Consider the following 15,581-nt stretch of genomic DNA (forward strand, 5'->3'; position numbering starts at 1 on the left):
TCTGGGTTCTGTTCTTAGTTTTTCCCGAATAACGGCCGGTTTGTCGAGAAAATAATTTGAAAATCAACTGTAAGGAATATTTAGAATGTGATTCCAATACTCTTGCGTCTTTGGCGGTGTACATAGAAAACATTACTGCGGAATTTAGTAAAATTAATGCCAAAATTATCGTGGGGTTTGGTCGATTTTGAGTGAACATAAAAATTTGCGTGAAACTTTTGGAAAACGCATTGTTGCCTTCATTTGCTTCAATGCTTTTTTCGAGTATGTATTGTTTATTCCAAACGTGAAACATAAAAAGAGACATCATGGATTAAAAATTGCATTGATACACCTTGGAATGAAGAAATTGACTCCGGACAAGACGTTGGTGTGGCTCAGAAACAATTCAAATGAATGTCAATACCGTATGTGCGTCATGCTATTGCTTGTCATCCGTTAATTGCGAATAATTTTTCAGGCATAATGGATTGGTAAGTGCCTTAGGGATTCGGGATAAATGCTTCGTTCCGTGAATCTCTTGCGTTTTATACCCTTTGCGTCCCGTGTTGCTTTTTATTTCTCACATCTGGCGGTATTCAAAACCTTTCGCTGATTGCAAGTGGTTCGCATCAAAATTTGGAAGACTATGAAAAGAGGTGTAAGCCAATAAGTTTTGAGTGAAGGTGAAAAGGTATAGGTAAACCATAAGGTCTGATTTATTTTTTAAGAGATTTATTTTTTATTAATTTTTTACTGCATACATTATTTGTATTGGTCGAAAAGAGTTTCCACCAATATGTGGTACGTATCCATAAAATATCTATGCAGTGAATTTAATAGCCGGTAAGAGCAATCGGGAATAGATTTTTTTAATGTGACAGAGAGGTAATATCAAGTGTGAGTTATTCCATATTTCTAGATCCAATAGAGAAAATAGGAAAATATACAAAAAAGCAAATTCGAAAGCCCGAGTTACGGAATTTTTTTCTACTTACGCATAAATGGGCAGTAATTAAAACTGATCCACTGTAAAACAAAACCACATCTTACGTTTTTTTGAAAAGCGTGTAAAATATATAAGCTTACGTCAAACCATAAGAATCATTATGAAAATAATATTCAGGCGTATCACCGTACTGCTCTTTGAGTTTTAAGTAAAAGAATGATATACGTGAAGTCGAACCACTGGAGTCAAGAGAAATACGCGCTTGCTTGCGGTAATATAACTGGACAAGTGTTGAATGAAAAAATATAAGGATTGAAATATTATCCCGTATTTCTTGTACCCTCATTTTACTATTTCAAGTTGATGTATGTCTTCTCAAGAGAGAGTATACAGAGATGTATTTTTTCTATGAGAATTTCTTTTGAGATAAAACACATGAAATGTATTTGTTTAGTCTCGACTATTTCTCATTGAAGCGGCCTGAGCGATAGTTTTTCGATACATATAAGTGTCCGTGTTTTGGAAAAATTCCCAAGGGAGTGCTGCGATTATGGAGCTGTCGAAACGTTATCGCTATCGCAATCGGCGAATTCGGAAAAAGAAAAAAAATCGAAAACGTTGAAGCGATCAGTACCGCTTTTCCGTTTCCTCCCGTGTCTGTTTCCAGGTAACGTGGCAGTCACGAAGTTGGCTCCCTGATGCTATGGCTGGTCCATTCATGACTCAGCAACCGATGCTGTGACCCAGGTTATTTTTATATTTTTTATCTCCAACCCATAATATTCGTCGAACATTCTGTGAATCAAGTGAGGGATGTAAATCATTTTAAAACGTCTCAATACCTTACAAAAATAGGGTTTCACAACACAAATCACCTGTCAGAAAGACATACAGTTTTGCGCCCTTGTTAACCATGAAATAAATGAAAACCGCTCTTTCAATATGATTAAACCGAAAATTAAGATACCGAATGTAATGTACCAAAAGGATTATTTATAGAAATTTAATTGATGACTTAAGGCTCGGCTTTGTGAAACCTCTCCAACAATTAACAAATTGACAAACAAATTAACAAAAAACAAATTAACAAATAATAGTGAGCCTGACAAAGTTTTACTCCTTTATTTCCATTATTTATAGAAATGGTTTGTACATGAAAACATAAAAATTAAAATGAAAGAACTGTTATGGTTTCAGAAAAATGTATCGTAACCTAACTCTTTAAAATTGATGTAAATATAAAACACATAAGTATTCTATTGTAGCATAGTAACTTACAAACAAACTGAACAACTACATATCGACTAATAATGAAAATCAAAGTAAAAAAATACATAATTATAAATTGTAGCATATAAAACAAACTACACAACTGCATAAAAGTATGCCACGTCAGTTTTCAAAATTCGTTGTTACAATTTGAAATATATTTGTTAAAATGCTTTATTGCATATACTTTTCCTTGTGAAAATAATTTTGAAAACATTTAGTGTTTTACCATTTTAGTATTTATTGTTCCTATCATCTTACCATAAAATATGCCTTAAAAATGGAAAATAAATCTCCGAAACATCGGAAAATATGCTTTTTATAGGTGACCTAAACCGCAAAAGCTCGTATTTAAGTATAAAATACAGGTCAGCTGCAATAGAAATATGTAAATCATTTTAGCATGCGTCTTGGGTGTCATTAAATCATAAAATTGTACCATCCGTGAAAAATTGCGTGACTCCCATTTTTTCCTCTCCTCTTTTCTCCCCTGTGCTGGTGCTGTTTATTTTTTCTTCCCTTCCGTCAGTCGGCCGTTACACTTGGTAGATTTCTTCTGCCTGTTGGGGAAATATTCTGCCCGCGGGCGGATCGGGATATCCATTCGAATCGGGACTTCGTGTACGTGGAGAAACGGAGGCCGAGGGTGTAAGCCGATTATTATTGCCATTATCTGACGCCCGAGGATCGGCATTGATTTCAATCGATATCCTTGTCGAGAAGTAGGAACTCGAATGTGAGTTATTCGCAGAGCTCCCGCTGCCGATTCTCGGACGTGTGTCCATAAATCTCTGGCATACGTGTCGAAATGGATATATATTTCTCGCTGAGAGTTCTGAAAGTGGTGCAGAGCTGAGGAAAAAACCCTTCTCTAGTCTCTAAACCTTAATATCCTATTTAATATTGAACAAAACTCTATCATATAAAGTATAAGTAGTTTTTGCAACTTTAACATTTGCGAGAGAAAAAAACCTTGATCACCGAATAAAAATTGATTTATTTCCATTACTTTAGATCATTGCGATAATATGAAATTGTTCCCACCCCACAATACGATTATATAACTTTTTCCGTAAATATTGTTTGTCCCATCTTCTCCTTAGAGTTTTCAAAAGAATTCTTTTTCCGCTCATGTGGGGTTATTCTTCAGGAAACCCAAAATTCTCAATTTTTCACGGGGAGACCTAAATATGTGTAAAATCTAAAAATGTGTCCAATGCTCTTAATAATTCTGTAAAATATACCTACTGCTTCTTTTTAGTCCCATAAATTTACCCTGATCTCTTTTTTCCTTACGACCATACTGGCATTTAAAATTGAGCCAATTAGTAGAAGGATATCGTGGGACATCGTCTTAAGTCAATAATCGTCAGATTGGTTTGACGCAGCTCTCCATTCGTCTTCTACCCGCTAGCATTTTCACAGGGACATATATTCCGTCTCTTTTGCATCGTTGATAATTATGTTTACTAGGTTATAAATTATGATAGCTAGGTTATAACCTGTCCTGTGTAACTCATTCGGGGCCATCCCTTGCCCTTCTTCCCTTCCACCTGCCTTTTCACGACTTTTATCATCTGGCCAACATGTATCATAAAGTGACCAACTAAAATTTCTCGTCTTCTCCTTATGGTTTTCAGAAGACTTCTCTTTTCTCCCACTCCCCTTACCACTTCCTCAGTACTTCTTCGGCCGATCCAATTTATCTTCATCATTCTTTGGTAGCAACACATTTCAAGCACTGCATTTTAAGTCCTTTATTGTCCGTGGGAAAAACGAATACCCATACCTATCCATTCGTCAAAATAACTCTCTTATCGTTTATGCCGGACTTTGTAATATAGTTCGGTTCTTATATGATGTTCTCGGTGTCGTTCTGAAATACATAAATAATGATTTCCTGACTGAACTTAACATCCTAATAATTATGTAAATCCACCCGCACTAGCCAAACGCCTTAAATAACTCTGATTTCTTAGCTTTGTTCTATCGGCGGTTCTGTTTGAGGATAAGTTTCTGGTGCCATTCATTCATTCGTTGTTAATATTGCCTCCATCATTGTGAATTGATGCCGTGTCGTCGAAATGTTGGGAACTCTGTGCTGGTGCAGCCGAGAAATCCACCTGGAAACCAGTATGGATGGATATTAGCGGCCGCGCGGCTTTTCTTTTACGGCTTTGTGTGCTGCAGTGTGTACGCACCACTCACTCGTTCCCACCCTACATACCGCCTGCGGTGACACCCATTTTTCCATCCGCTTCGCCGTCTCCCTTGACCTCCAATCTCAAGGCCGAAGGGTGAGCCATCCTGAAACAGCGGATGACCTCCGACCCGAGTCGAACTGGTCCCTTTTATGCACGCGTCCCTCAAGCCGAGTGGGGCATGACTTAACCCAGGATGTAATGAAGCTGCTTGTAACGTTTATATGTATTATTTGTGGGCAGGAAAGATTGCTTTCCAAGCTGCTTGCTATGCTCGTTCGCGAATCAAATGGGCGATGGTAGTTGCACCAACATCGGCGGAGAGTATGATCTTCGGTTTTTCCCGGCGTATCAGGTGTAGAAAAGTTTCTCGGGTTTTCCACCGGTTGATGTTTTTCACGTATCCCAACGTTTCGAGCAGCGACTTGCTGTTCATCCTCAGGGGATCTTCGGAAGATCTCTTAGTTAGCGATTTCGTATTTTATAGCATGGTAACATTTTTTATGTACCAAAACACTCTAACTGAAGAACAGATTCACTCATGCGATCCTTCTCCGATATTTGGCCGCCAGGTGTCAGGCGCATCGTTTGGATTCGCGAATTCAATGCAAAGAAAGCAAAGACATTTATTATTGGGCATGACTAGTACCTCACAGCGAGTTATCTTATCGAAGAGTTAAGACAAATGTGAAAGGATTTGGTCTCCGACATTTACATCTAGTTCTTATTTATGCATGATCATTCCACTTCATAAATCTCGTATACGGCTCTAAAAAGAGATCGCCTATAATTTATGCCTCCGACATATTGCTCATCTGGACCTCGACGAAATCCACAGCTGTCCATTGCAAATTGACAGCCGCTATCCAATTTTCAATGCTGTAAAAATGTACGGTTGATCTATATATTTTCCAGTTCCATTGCTTTACATGATAGTAAAAATTTCCATTGAGGGAAATTCTGCCTAAAAGGTTCTTCGGAGTTAATCCGTGGACAGGATTTGGTAAATTTTGGCTTCAGTAATTGAGAACTACATTTCAAATAATCGGGGCCCTCTTTGATACCCTAGTCTTTCTCTTCTACATAGGCCAAGTCTTGGACATTCTGAAAAAGGTTAGGTCCTCAATTCACGCAGGTCTAAATTTTCTAATAATTACTTTCGCTATCACTTGTAAATTGATGAATAGCGTGAAAATATCTGAGCCAGGTGAGACGTAGAGCGAAGACATCCTAATTTATGGAAAAATAGAGCTCACATCATCAAATACATTTTCGAAAAATTGCTATCTCTCTTTATCACTGAATAGTGTAAAATAGAATTATGGATTTAAGTTACCCCCTTTAAAAAATTCGCTACCTTTGGATGAATACAACGAAAATTTGTTTTTCCACAGAATTTTTATTAACACACCACCATGGTTTTTACGGTTACGCCATTTTCTGGAGGCGTCATCGTCATCTTAACGAACTGACTTCATCTACCTGAAAATTACTTTAACCGTCGAAACCATGGTATCGTTTTAATAAAAATTTTGTGAAAAAACAAAGGTTAATTTTATTCATCCTAAACGTTCAGAAAATTCTACAAAGTATCGCCATAAACCACCAAAATTCGTTTCGTTTTGTGTGAAACCAGTTTCATTGAAAGTACTATAGATACTTGTTGATCGAGCTGGCCATCATTGTTGCACACTCGAAACTTAGCGCGACCAACTAGCGCTGACCAACGAATGATTTGAGTCTCAGTTGCACGATGGTGCAGCCGTTTTGTGAACGAAGGATTTTTTTTAGCAAGACCTAGTGTACAATGCCGAGACACCAGGCTTACCAAATGCAGCTGTGGCGATCCGCCAAAGGCCAATGTTTTCCCCGCCTGTCTCCGCGGCTCGTTAATCAGCCCCAAAAGTGATCGCGGAGTTTTTCAGCGTTTAAGATAAAAGGCTCGAGCCCTGCGATCAATCATCCGCTCACTTTTTAAAGCATTTCATTTTTTACTCCCTCTCTCTCCCTCCTCGCTGTTCGTCTCTTCGCCTTAAAGAAGAAGACTGCGATTTCGATTCGCTCAGATGTTTGTTTTCCTCGAGTCGAATTTTTTTGCCGTCAGTGTTTTTTATTTTGCATCCTCCGGTGGCGGACTTATCATCGCTTTTGTTTTGGTGGCCCGGGATATGGTTATTGGCATTGGAGCTGAAAGGGGCTTCCGTTTTGATTCCATGTGAATGTTTTTTTTTGTTTTCTTTCTCGTCCGACATACCCATTCGCGGAACGCTGTGGCGGTATGCTTTGTCGGAACAAATTCGATTATTTTAAAAAGAGATTTCATTTTTATGGAGTTACTAATCACAATCCTTTATTTTTCGAATGGATCATTTTATTGAGTATTACAGTCTTTGTATCTCCAAACTTGCAGGCTAATTATTATGTTTTTTCGTCATTATTATCGTCAGCAATCAACAATCCAAGATTGGTTTTACGCAGCTCTCCATTCCTCTCTCCTATCCGATAGGCTTTTCATAGCGACGTATTTCTCCTCTTTTACATCCTTTATAACCCTTTGTCCTATGTAACTTATTCGGGCTTGCCCTTCTTCCTTTCCACCTGTCCATCTACGATTGTTTTCATTATTTTAAACAAATGAATCTTTTTTTGCGTCGGGAAAAAACGTCTTTAGGAAGAGGGTGTCGAAGAATTAAACATAATGCATAAAAATTATGAAAATTTGAAAATAAAAATGGCTTTATACACATTTCACAGTCATGTTTGTGAAAACCCGCGTAGTATTCACCGACATGTTCGATAAGCTTTCGTCGAAATCCCAAACCCATGCGCCACTGTGTATGCCAATTCGTTGATATTTGTGTCTACTTAATTCCATTTGCTGTTTGTATATTTAAAACTTAATTGACGTCAAAACCTCATATGAAAATTATAGCAGTGACGAGTGGTGGCTTAGAATTAATTAAATAAAGTTTGAATGATTTACAATGGGTAATAATTAAATATGTGCAGTAAAGGTGTTAAAATTAAAAACTCTTGCTTTTGTAGCAGTTCCTTCGATGTTCCACTTTTATTTATTCATTTTTAGTTTTGTATCCATATTTGCGCTCTATTCTCCAATATTTCATCATTTTGAATCACTGTTTTTATCTCACTAAAATCTGCTTTTTGATGTTTTTTGGGACTATAACTCATGGATGCTGTAATGGATAAGATGTTTCGTCCATTTCAGCATCTTCGCTACGATTTCATCTTTCATACGTTACCATGCTTGTCGGTTGAAAGCTTACTTTATGACATAATTCATGTATAATTGTTTATCGAGCCGAACAAAGTAATTTTACCATATCCCGTAGGTTTTCCATTTCATCTTTCGTTTTTCTCTGGGCGGAAGGCTGTCAAAATACAACTCCCAAGTATCGTGTTACCTGCACTGAGAGTATGAGTGGGTCATTCTTTCTTACGTCTACCTATCGTCTTCCGTGAGCAGCGATCGTTTTTCAGAGCCGTGGTCGAGATTCTTGCAGTCACATGCTCATACATCGATGTGGACTAGATTGATATGTCGATGCCAAAAATCCCATTACATTTGAGGGGTTGACAAGCCAAAGGGTACGAGTGATTTTTTTCTCAACAGAGTTAGGTACAGTTAACGGGTAGTTTCCTTCATCAAAGAAAAGGAAATGAATTGATTGCGATTCCTTACCCACCATTAATGTATTCATAATATAAAATTATTTTGTTTTAGAAAGAAAATATTAGTTTTTTCCTATCAGCTCTAGTTTTCAAGATACAGATATGCTGTTACTTACGTAAAAAAATGTTCAATATGATGATATGGGATAATTACATAAATGATAAAACCCACAAAATGTAAAGACTTGATTTATTTATAGGAATGTTAAATCACCTACAATTACATTAGTTTTCAATACAAATAGTAACATTTTTTACTGAAATAAAACAATTTATTGAAAAAAAGACGTAAAAACGTCACTCAACACTTCGGAAGCTTCTTTTGCACGATTTTCTTGCATGCACTTTGTTAAAACAGTCTCGTTTTAAGCACCAGCAGTAATCTGCCATCATATGGTTATTCTATCTTCCTCGGTAACGATCTTCCATTGTTTTGATTTCCTGGTGAAATATTTCACCTTGTTTTTCACTTGTGTCGCCTAAATTTTCAGGAAAACAGTTTAAGTGACTGCGTAGGTAGTGAACTTTCATGCTCATATTACTTCTAAGTGATTTAAAGTTAGTGAGCATATTGTTTACCAGCTCGAGATAAATCTCTCGCTTGTGATTTCCCAGAAAACATTTATTACAAATGAAAGCCAACTTTTTTTCAATCTCATTCATTGACTTGACAAAAGCAGGATCCTTTGTAAGTTGTCTGATTTGTGGCCCATCAAAAATACCAGCTCTAAGTTTTTCTATACTTATCTGCGGCATTTATATTGTTATGTAGCTGAAGCATGGTCCATCCTCGTCAAGAGCATTTACAAATTGCTTCATTAGGCCTAGTTTAACATGAAGGGGCGGTAAGGTGATTTTCTCCCGTTCAACTAAAGACTCATTAAGAATGTTTTTACCCAACAATTAGGTTTTCTCTGTTTCACCACTCCTTCTTAATCCAGTGGTTTGTCTGTCCCTGCTAGCACAGAGGCACAAGACACAAGGATATTTTGTGTTGCTAAATTGTTGCCCAAGAAGAAAGTTCACTATTTTTAAATCTACACAAATCACTTAGCGATGTCCCTGGTATTTTATCTTCTGTAACACCGATACCATTGTATCATATTATTCTTTCATTTCAGTTGAATGAGCGATTGGTATTGAGCCAAACTTGTTAACATTGTGAAGAACACATTTTAAACTACGCTTGGAGCTATCAATAAGCAAACGCCAATCACTAGCTTCATATTGTGGTAGTCCCATTCCTTTCAGAAGACCTCTAACGTCTAAACAAAATGTAACATTGTCTTCTTGAGTAAAGAAGGGTAGCAGATCCTTTTCCCTTGTGCGATAAAAATTAATTTTTGTACCTTGTTCCATTAAATTCTTTTCATGCATCCTTGAAGCTAGTAGTTCAGATTATTCCTTCGATAAGTTCAATTCTCTAACAAGGTCGCTTAGTTCATTTTGATTAAATAGTTGAGGATTTGTTGATGCTGCCTCGTAGTCACTGTCACTATCGTCAATAGAATCAGGAATGTGTTCACATAGCTCGTATTCATCCTCACATACATCTGGTAATGTCTGAAATATTAGGATCGGGGTTTCTTCTGAATGGGGTACCGGGCGTCTAGCTGACGGCAAATCTGGATATTTCTACTTGTGGCGATTGTTTCGATTAATTCCCGAAACATTTACAATGCAAAAGTCATCAATATGGTTTGTAGGTTCTCTCCAAGCCATTGTCACACCAAACTTTAAATCATTTTTCTTGTAGTCCACTACCGCTGATGTTCTGTACATGTTTTACACACAACATGCTGTTCCCACTTTTTACCTTGGTCACCAAGCTGAACACCAAAATATCCCAGGTATGCACGTTTCACAAAGTCTGTAATGTTTTTCCTATTTTCTTTTAGAGTATATTCCCCACAAATGTAACAAAACACATCACAATGATTTACACAGCTTCTTCGAATTGAGCTCATTTTTAGAGGTTGCTTTACAAAAACTTTACGCAATAAAAAATAATAGGAAACCACCCTATTGTTGGAAGAAACACAAAAAACTTTGTTGCCAAGGGATGCGAGTGAGTCTCTGTTCTGCGCCGGCGTCGATTGGAAAACCAAATGCTCTACTAAGCATCTCATTGATCTCGTTTGTTGTCTATGCCTAAAATCTGCACCTAACACTCTGAAGAAAAAAGAAATCACTTACATCCCTTGGCTTCCAACCCACTCATTTCTTTTTACTCATTGAGAAGAAATCTCGCTCTGAGGTTTTAGTCATGTCATTCGCGTCGCATAAATTTCTAAGGATCGAATGAAAAAGTAGCAACGTGACTCCGCTTCCTAGTTCAGAGAAATATCAGCTATCGGAACCAACAAGTGGAATTGATGTGTTTGCATCAGACCAAAAAACGAAACTGAATGTTATCAAAAATCATTAAAATATTTTATGTCAAATTCATTTTGCAATCGTATGAAATCAAATCAGGCTTGAAACGGTCTATATGCAATACATCCATGGTGAAATATAAACAGCAAAAGGTAATTTCCACAATTTACGCACTTCTTCGACCTTGCAAATGACAGTGTCCCAAACCATGGTGAATAGAAAATGATATTTAAATAACGTGAAAAGTAAGCAAGCAGTTAGGTGGATTAATATTTTTCATCGCTATTATTACAAATTAGTAATTATTATCTGAATTTTTATTTAATTTAATTTTCATCTCACCATTATTAGATCACTGAGTGATTCAACTCGATTGTTGCTTAGGGTAGGCGAGAGCAGAACTCACATTAGAGATAGCCTTAGGCCTACGAAAATCACATGGTCAGGGTAGGAAGTTCCATTCCTATCTCTAGACTTCCTTACAATATGAGTATTACCATTTTGGGAGAATGAATGCTTCACCAAGGATTCGAACCTAGGACCCCTCAATCAGCAGCCAATCAGTCTACCCTTGAGGCTACCAGGACTATTTTGTTTCAAATTTTTATTGTATCTGTTTCTGTGAAGACTTGAATCTTTCTCTTCAGTTGGGACTGTACTTTCCAAATATGTATTACCTAGATAGCGTCCTCAGCATGACGAAGTTCCCACATGCTCTGGCGACGAGTTTTCTTTCCTGATTACTATTTTTTAATTTACATGTCATGGCCTATGCTTGTGCCATTGTGGATCTTTATGACATGTAATGTATTATCTTTAATCTTTATCATTATGGATCACATTCCGATTGCGGGTACACAGTTTGCATTAGTCACGTTAAAGCGTTCCATATTAAGAACGTAAAGGTAACTAAAAAATTATTATCAGAACTTCATATTGGAAATTTGTCTCCATTTCGAAATATGTTTAGCAAAGTGTAAATCAAGACCGCGAAATAAAGATATTGGAGTTCCCTCCCCTCCCCAGATAAGTTTCTGAATTCCTAGTCGTCGATTCAAAGAACATGGAGTAGTTGATAACCCTCAAGTTTCAGCTTATCAATCACATAAGACGCCGTTGTAGGCTGGTAGGTTCCCGAAGAGTTTTACGTTTTAGTACTAGAGCGATGAATTGAAGTACTTTAGTGGGTAAGTTAGTGAAATACTATGGTGGTGTCAATTCAAATGCGCTCATTGGAACACAGAATGTTATCTACCTATTGTGACTGTTATCAATAAATTCTCATCAGTCAGTATCATTCCATGTTTCATATATCTTACTTCAATCCGAAAAAGTACTCACAGCACTGTATTTTTCATTAAAACTTATCCAAAATTAATTCACTTATTACATTTACCGATTCAGTGGGTCAATCCTAAAATTATTTTTGGAATCTTACTGTTGAAAAACAAATATTATGATTATTATTCGAGTCGTGAAATATCTCTAAATGTTTTTGAACATCTTTCCAGTTATTTACCTATGTTGCATTAGTTTCGGTGAATTTGCTCCTGCCCTACTCTTGGTATTGAGGTCACTTGTTCGAAACCAGACTGACTGACTTTCGAGTGTAAAGTATACATCTTAAAACGTTTCGGCATCGTTTTTAGTTCCTCTTATATGTTCCTTGAACGGACGGCGCTTCAAAAGTTCGATAGAAAAAAAGAAACGAAGCATTTTTCAATGCAGTGCATTATCCCGATTTTTTCATACCGCGCTCATAACGGAATATTTTCAAAAATTGCACATCGTGTAAGGCCTAGTGGCCCACTTGTCCGATAATTCCGGGGCCTCCTTTTCCACTGTATTTCCACGGCCTTGTCCAATTATCGGTCTAATTTTTATTCTGCCGCACAAAAAAATAGGACCCCAAACGAAGACTTTTTCTTTCCCGTCATAATTTAATCCAAGGCTGTCAAGAGAGAAAAGAAGCGACCAGCGAACCCTAAGTTTTTTTATTTATCTTGTATCGTCGTCATGGAGACCACGAAGTAAATAATGAAAATAGAACTCTTGTCTCTTTTTCCCTTTCTTCCGGAAAAGTAATCGTTTGTTTTTGGAGAAATTTCTTTTCTTTTATTTTAGCATTCTACCTAATTTATTCGTTCACGTTTGAAATTTACGCTATTATGTGGTTGCCTGTTATAAATGATTAGGCCTGCATACCCTGATAGTAATGTCGAAACTACTATGAAAGTTTAGATTTGATTCCTCATGAATCAAATTCCTATGATATACCTACGTTAGGCTGAATACGCCTAGAGGCTGCTTAAAAAAATTAAGACACGAGGCAAAAGTTACAAGTGAAAGAAATAGCATAAATCATGAAAAACAAAGAAAATGTGGTAAAACTTGAACCGCAAAAAAGAACCACTTAGAAAATTTTAAGGATTTCCTTTTAATTTTCCGAACGGTTCCAGGTACTCTGGAATGATTATATTCCCACTCTTGACTTATAATTTCTAAAAAAAATTACGCTTCGATTTTAAAATTTTCAGGTTGGATGGATTAAACATTGCGAACATTTACCTCAATCTCATAAGTGAAACTTTTGCCTTGAAATGTTGTCAAAGGTGAAATTTTCATGCTTGTGATTTGGGTTACAGTTGTATAGGGTTTATTCATCACTCTCCGAAATTTTCAAGATTACAACGGGAGTCAAAACCTTGAAATATATTCAGAAAAAAATACTTAATAGGACCAGTATAGCTGGAGTGAGGAAATACTACTGAATGCATGCTGGAGAAATTGCCTTAAAAATACTTAGTGAAAATATTAAAATTTGTACTTATTTACTCATTTCTACCGATTGCAGTTAAAAAAATATGAACCCATCCTCTAAGTGTGTCCAAAATAGAAATATTTATAGACTCTCAAGGCGTCGCGTAAATGGCGAAGTAAAACTATGTATTGATTGCAAAAGGAACATAAATGTCAAAATTCTCATGCATCAAATCTCATTCTTCACGTGGTACATACAAATACTGCGATTTCAATAAGAATTCATACTCTTTGTTTTCAGCCAACTAAGCAGTGTTTTCCTTACTCTTTTTCTTTCCGGATCTATCAATTAACTGCAATCTGTCTCGGCATTCGGTGATAAGGCCTGATTATTCCCCAAAAGCGGTAACTTATTCTCACGCGAGAAAAGCATTGGCTTCGGCCCAGATGTATCTCGTATTAATTAATTTCTTTATTACTTGCACTCAACATACGCAGTTGAAGTGTATACCGCTGAAGAACCAATGGCTCTCACAGGCCTTTTCTATTTTACTTGCTTTTCGTTTACGATACTTTCTTTCTATTGCATTATAAATATATCGCATCATAAATCAAAATCGATATTCTTCGGCATTAATAGACGGGAAAATACATTTAAAGTGAAGTATCATGGGACATCAAGGAACATTTCTTCAGACAATTTCTTTGCCCTTGCCCCATGTGATTAATGTTTTCTTCAAGATATACCTTTTATAAACGCCTTTAATTTTTCCTGGTGATAATATTCAGGAATTCTTCTCGAGTTATACACTAAGTTGATTCAATCGTATTGGCCTACGTTTCGGAAAACGACTTGTCTTCCGTTCTCAAGTCGTGTTACTGTCCGAGTGTCCAATGTAAATTGAATTGAATGAAATAGGGCATTCAGACCTTGAGAATGGAAGACAAGTCGTTTTCCGAAACGTCGGCCAATACGACTGATTTAAACTGGTTTAGAACCCGATAATAATTCCTGTACACCTTTAATTGTATACATTTTTCTGCGTACTTTTTCATGAACATCAATGGCGTCTGAAGCCCACACAAATCATTACCACGCCTTAATCACTGCTGTTCCTCAGTCTCGCGACAGATACTTCGAATGTTTTCCACCATCAACCTCCTGAATGAATCGAAATAATCTCATTCTAATTTTGTGGGAGCCACGGAGAGATTTTATCCGCTTTCACACCCTCGTCATCCATGAACAGTCAAAATAACTCGCTTGGAATGGTTTGGTTTTTTTTCTCCACAGACGCCTCGCGTGCTCGAGTCGTCTTGATTGCAGCCGGACTAGGATAACTCTGGGTTGTGTCTAAACCGGATCCTCCTGCAGACGATTAGACTCCCGTCCGTAGAAGAAGAAGAAAAAAAAACAGGAGCGACCATGAGAACGAAAGCACATCTCTGAAACAGGCTCCCATTGAGTGGGGAGTCGTAAAGAAAAAAAAGGACGAAAACATACATGTGAAACGAACCGTAGTGTCCTCCTATTAATGATCCGTTTGATGAGGAGAAAGGCCACGGATGGATTTTTTCCTCGCGTTCTCGATCTTCGACGTTGTTCCTCTTCCATTTCACGATCCCCTTTCTCCGCGGTCCATCTGCGCGAGTCAGTCTTGCTTTTCGACTTGTTACATTCCACCATGGAATTCCATTCTTGCTACAATCCACCTCACAGACATGTTTGCTTCTCATGGAAACAGTCATTCAGATCCCAACAATTTGATTCTTTATCATTTTAGATAGGAAGGAGGACGGGAGTAGAATTGAGGCGTTTAAGATGTTAGTTTGTGGAGAAGAATTGAGAAGGTGAAGTGGACGGAGAGGAACGACGAAGTGCTGGACATGGTGGGTAAAGAGAGGCAGTTTTTAGATGAGATACGGAAGAGACAGAAAGTATGGATGGAGCGAGTACTTAGCGGGGAGGGGATGTTGAAAACAGTGTTATAAAGGGTAGAAGGTTCGATAAACGTGGGAGATGAAGGAAAAGAATAGGATTATTAGATAGAATGTAAGGGAGTAGGCCGTACATTGAATTGAAGAGGGATTCGCTTGAAGAAGGGGAGGCTCCCAGAATGCTTCTAAAGTACTCCTTGAAAAATCTACCGTAATCGGTAGAATACTTTAGTAATAATATCATTTTACTATGTAGTTAGCGATAAAATATAAAAAACAAACGGTAATTCCCACAATTTAATGTATAACTCTACTACCAACGATGGTTTCGACACTATTCCATTTTTAAGGTATAATTTGAAAATAAAGGTGTATTTATATATTAATTTGTGGAAAGTACCATTTTTAGTTTTTCT

The 15,581-nt window shown here is 37.2% G+C and overlaps 1 protein-coding gene across 1 annotated transcript in view; it reads right to left on the reverse strand.

The window, feature by feature from the left end:
* Positions 1-15,581, reverse strand: part of LOC124164189 (serine proteinase stubble-like) — a 230,694-nt gene that overhangs the window by 86,723 nt on the left and 128,390 nt on the right. The window lies entirely within an intron of this gene.

Source organism: Ischnura elegans, chromosome 8 (assembly GCF_921293095.1).
Source record: "Ischnura elegans chromosome 8, ioIscEleg1.1, whole genome shotgun sequence".
NCBI classification, from domain to species: domain Eukaryota; kingdom Metazoa; phylum Arthropoda; class Insecta; order Odonata; family Coenagrionidae; genus Ischnura; species Ischnura elegans.